This window comes from Lissotriton vulgaris, chromosome 5 (assembly GCF_964263255.1).
Source record: "Lissotriton vulgaris chromosome 5, aLisVul1.2, whole genome shotgun sequence".
Classification (NCBI taxonomy): domain Eukaryota; kingdom Metazoa; phylum Chordata; class Amphibia; order Caudata; family Salamandridae; genus Lissotriton; species Lissotriton vulgaris.
This window is the reverse complement of record NC_141693.1, coordinates 1,575,310,877-1,575,316,876: the sequence shown is the minus strand read 5'-3', so window position 1 is coordinate 1,575,316,876 and position 6,000 is coordinate 1,575,310,877.

The window sequence follows — 6,000 nt, the reverse complement described above, 5'->3', positions numbered from 1 at the left end:
AAGAACAAAAGAAATTAAATGCCGTTTACTATATTTTTTTGTCATTTGATTTAAGTATTTTCATAGTATTCGTGGCTGTAATGATGCCGTCGTCATTTGTGCACAGAAGTTAGAAATGGAAGTGTGAGCACAACCACTCCAATATGGCCGCTGAGTTTATGATTTGCATCCTCACAAATTCATTGGTGGAAGGTCACATGATGCATGTGACACGCTTAAATTTCGGAGATACTATGGTGTGCGATTCTGTCGGGTAAAACTATGTGGGTGAACCAGAAGATTGCACTCCACGGGTAAGCCTCATTGACATCGGGCATCTTGTAAAAGTGGAATGGTGCATGCTAATTCTTCACTTGATAGATCGATGTCACAGTGTTTCGCATTTCTATTTCCGCGTTTGCAAACAAGGCATTTTCTGTACAGGAAACGGTGCATGTTCAGACAAGTGTGTTAGGTCACTGGTCAGCACATGACCACGTCAGTCGCGTTTGCAACACATTTGATCATTCCATACATTCAGCAAAATCTTAGCACATAACATCATACTGCACACAGACTTGGCACTTTAAAAGCCAGCAAGTTGCGTAACTGTAACAACTAAGGACACATCTTGAGTAATGCTTATACAGGCGAGAGTGCTTGGGCGATACAACACGGTTTTAAAATCTTATTGGTGACAAACACAAGTTTTTATCAGTTTTACACACAAATTGCACCCTGTCACTTAAGAGGATAGGATCGTATGTACCTTCATAACGATTTGTATTATAACTACTTATGCATGGACAAAGGACAAACCGAAGGAAAATGTACTGTCATCCTGTCTTTATTTACTTACACCACTCATTCTTAACACTGACGGTATCGAGTGTAATCGGCATGATATAGCTATAGTGTATGTTTTATACTTTATTTTAATTTGCACATTGTGATTGTACTAATTAGGAAATTGCAATGATTTTAAATAATCATGCAATAACATGTTCATCCATTCATTCGTTCGTTATCCATGAAGCATGGTCACTGTTTCGCCACAGTTTAATAGCGGGGTAAATATAGAGGGGCAGATTTACAAGCCCCTTGCGCCACTTTTGCGTCATTTTTAACATGGGAGAAATGACGCCTAAGTGGCGCAAGGGGCTTGTAAATCTGCCCCTCTCGGGCTTTGGGGATTTTCTGCATTGATCTGTTAATGGCATGCCTGAGGCAGCGACAAACCCACACAGACGCACTGCGTTACAATGATTCTGATCCACTGTGACATCGAGGGGAAGGATTTCCGCAACATGAGGTGCATTCACTGGATAAGCGGGCCATTGTGAGAAGTTTACACAATTCAGTCACACTACACCTTTGTTGAGCCTTCCAAAAATATCCTATATAAATAGGTGGTTTTTGTTTCAGTTGTCCCCTAAAGAAGGACCACGTGGTCTGACATGCACTGGGGCAAATAATGGATCTTACCGTATCATTTGAAGAGAAATATCTCTCTAGAAATTAGCATTATATGTTGATTTTGTGATGCGGATGTCGTATTTCTGCACCATCATGAACTGAAATTAGGTTCTGTTTCTGCTCCAATCAGACGGATGAATTCAAGTGCTGAAATATTAAAATAGCTTTGAGAATTACGCAAAAAGAGTAAGGTTGGTTCTAAAAACAATACAGCCTGCACCCACCAGGCATTGAAGACAAATATAAACAATGGGACTACTCCCAGCCTAAGGAGCAGCTATCATTGTCAGACTTGGAACTGACACCTATCACAAACCCATAGACCGGAACAAACTACTGGGGTTTTACGGTTTCCCTCCACGCCAACTGCGTGAGAACCTACCATATTCTTCAGGCTACATCAGAACTGCAGCAACATGTCGGACTTCAACTATCAGGTTGGGCCACTGAGTGATAAACTCCAGCAAAAATTACACCTTTCCCCACCTCCATTATCAAAAGATTTAGGAAAAGGGGGCATAATAGCAGCAGGGAGTCACTTTTGGGCACCATTGGAAAACCTAATGCGTAACTATGTACAATATAATTTCTAATCAAATTAGGAACATTATAAAAGAAGAACTGGTGCATTCTGAATACAGGGAATTTGAATTTTAAAAAATCCCTTTTCCATTGGAGGAAGTTAGACCATCCAGGAGCTTCTGGTACACACCAGAGCAACTAAGCCCTCTCCAGAATACATTACCAACACAGTGAGGGGAATTATGCCAGTTACAGAGCAATATGCTTGTGGTAATTGCAGTGTCTGCCCTTTCACTAGAAGTTTCGAAAGTTTGAACTTGGGTCTTCGCCATGAGTTGGTCCTTAAAAACATACTGGCATCTTTTGGTGTGGTTTCCCCAGTCTTTTTGCTTCTGGCCTCCTGTTTTTGACCGTGTGCTACATTTTATTTTTGCTGGCATTACGACTCTGGACACTTTACCACTGCTGACCTGTGCTTAAGTGCAAGTGCTCTATGTCTAAAATGTCATAGTATTTGTTTTATCAATGATTGGCCTATTTGATTTACCAGCAAGTCCCTACTAAATAGCACTGTGTGTGCCCAGGGTCTGTACATCAAATGCTACTAGTGGGCCTGCAGCACTGATTTGCTACCCACATAAGTAGCCCTACAAACATGTCTCAGACCTGCCACTGCAAAGAGTGTGCAGTTTTTAACTTCCATGTCGACCTGGAAAGTACACTCACTTGCCAGGTCCAAACATTCCCTTTTATTACATATGTCACCCCTAAGATTGGTCCAAGGCAGCTCCTTGGGCAGGGCGCAGCGTATTTACAAGATAGAACATATACAGTTGTTTTACATGTCCTGGTAGTGAAAAACTACTTAGTTTTTCACTACAGCAAGTCCTACATCTCCCATAGGTAAACATGGGGATGGCCCTGTAACATTTTTTAAGTGTAATTTCCTAAGGGGAGCAGATAGAAAATTTGGAGTTTGGTTTCTCTGGACTCACAACTTAAGAATACATCACTTGGTAAAGGTGGTTTTTAAATTGCAGGTCTGAAAAGGCCATTTTCAGAGAGTGAGCAATTTCTTACTTTAATCTTTCTGTGCCTCTGCCTGTCTCTGAATACAAGCCTGAGTCAGGGTGACAGTTGATCTCTTGTGCATTCGCTCTAGATAGTCACACAAAGGGAGCGGAGGTGTGCCCTGCATATCCTGATGGCCCATCACCAGGATGATGGGCCTTCCTGAGCTAGAGTGGTGGCCTGAATAGAGCTGTGCCTGTCCCCACACAAAAAAGTCTCCAACCCCTGGAGCTAGGGCCAGGAAGGACGGGGTCTTGTGCACTACAAAAAACTTCCAAGTTTCTACAAGGGCTTGAGTTGAGCTTTTTCCTCCTTTTGGAAGTCTCAGGGCCATCAAAGACTTCATCTGCCAGCACCTGGGCTCCTCTGCTGAGAATCCTGCTCTGCCAAGTGGTGTCAAATCCAGTTCAGGGCCCTTGGAAGTGAGTTCTGGTGCTAAAAGAAGAAAAACATGCATCAACTCTAAGCGTCTCTTCGGAATCAGTGCAACCTTGCAAAAATCGCCACATCGCCCTTGCCTGCACCAAAGCTGTGGTCCCAGCTTGCTGAGTGCACGATGCACCAACCACAGTTTACAACCCAAGCTCTGACTTTGCCACAGGACCCCGTAAACCCGCCGCTGAGTGAGTCTCGAGCACCGCATCTCGCACTTTTCCGACTCTAACGCAGCACTTGTGGCTCCACATCGGCGGCACGGAATCGACACGTCGCGCTTTGGACATCGATGCATCATCAGTACAGCATGGTCTTCAGGAACCGAGGTATCACACTCTCAATTGACGCATTACCTCCCCTGTGCCTCGCATAGTCACAGGTCGTTAGTGTAGCGGCTCAATGACCGTGCATCGCCTCCAGAAACCGACGCATCACTTACTGCAAGCGACTCATCACCTCCTTTGTGTAACACATCGTCACTGAGCGCCAATGTGACAACGACCTGCATAGCAGTAAGGAACCAAAGCATCACCAGCTTTAGCAACGCTTCCCCTCTATTGTGCCACGCATCGTCTTTGATTTTTCACACATCGAAGGTACTTTGTCCTGGTCAAGCGCAACCATTGATTTCTAAGAGCTATAACTTTATTTAAGCTTGAAATTTCATATCTTGACTTGTGTATGTGGGATTGTTGTCGTTTTTGTCCTGTTTTAATCTAATAAATATTGTCTAGTTTTCTAAACCGGTGTGGAGTACTTTCGTGGTGTTTTCACAAATACTTCCTGTGAGGACTTCTCTTGCCAAGCTACCAAGGGAATGAGCACAGGTTATTTTGAGGGTGTCATTTACTTACTCAGGCTAGAGTGAGGGTCCCTTCTTGGACATCGTGCAAATCACTGCCAACTAGAGACCCCATTTCTAACACATAACAACTGTAACTCGTCACATTTGATTTTCAATTTGTGATATATAGGAATGTTGTGTCATAAAATAAGACTCTGAATGTGTGCACACCAAAGCAACATAAGGTGTAAGAAGGAAAATGCACTCATGACCAATCTGTATATTGAGGTAGAACATGGAAAAAGAGACATGACCTGGGTGGTGATTGAGAAAATGGAGGACTGTGGATCCCCTGCTATAATGTCTAAAATACTCCTTGAGAAGAACAAGAGGTGGATTTATAAACTTAAAACCTATCAATTAGGCCCCAATGATGATATCCAATGGAAAGACCTGAGCAACCTATAGGAATCGCCCTAACTAATGATATATTCCACCGGTCTACTGTTATCATGTCCACCTTGTACAATAATGCAATTATTATAAACGTAGAGTACACCCAGCTTGTGCAGATGATGTTCTGGGGTATTTTTTAATGCAAGCCTTTTTTGTTCTAGCATAGCCTTCTACTTACACTTATTTCTCCTCCACACCACAAATAATATTAACATGTTAAGAACTAATATCTGGAACTGGTTTGAATAGAGTGAAAGACAATGACTACCTAAATAATTACTATTCTTTCAATATAATTCATAAATGATAACTATTCTCCTTTTTATATCATTTAACCATGATTGTGCTAATACATCCAGATACCAAAGCTAGGTTCATTCTAAATTTTGTAATTACTATAATCCAGGTGCCTTTAGCAACTGAGCATACTGTGCGTCTTTATACACATAACAATGGTGACAGACAACTTGACTAGAGTACGATGCAACTTACTAGTGACCACACTGTGCTCGCCCAACTCAATCATGTGACTTTCTTAACGAATGGTAACATGTGAAGTGCATGACACATTCAAACACGCATGACACATTCAAACACACCACATACGCGGAAGTGTGCAACCTGATAGATTTCGAACAATGGGAAATTTTATAAACAAAACTGATTTTCTTACTTGCCAACATTCAGCCGCAAAGACAGGGGTAGGTGAATCATCCAGCCGCTTCCTTTGACGAGGTAAGTTATTTGGAGAGGCACTTTGGGCACGTCCTCAATATCTTCCTTCTTTCTATTCCCTGGAAAACACAAACCCTGGGCGTGGTTCACGTAGTAGCGCTACGCGAAGTGCACTATGCAAGCTCCGCGAACTGCGTAGTGCGATAGGGAAATTGCTGGTCGCACTGATTGCACAGTGCCAGATGCTTGTCCGCAGTGTGCAATCATTGCAAACGGCATCTTGCACAGTGCAAGCAGTCATTTTCTGGCGCTCGAATAGATGTGTACTCGGGCGGGAGATTTCTCAACGCGGACTAGGAGTTTCTCATCGCGAGCGGTCGCGAGCATACGCGACCACTCTCAATGAGAAACCTGAGCTCCCCTCTTTGAGAATCTCGCCGGGAGGTATATTTTCCATGCTTGCGATCGGCAACTTGATGTTGCTGATCGCGAACTAGTAAAAAGTCGCGCCAGGATGTTGATTTTGCTCGCTAGCGGTCGCCAACTTGACGTTAAGGACTGCGAGCAAGCAAAAAATGCCTGCTATGCGTTTTTGCACCATG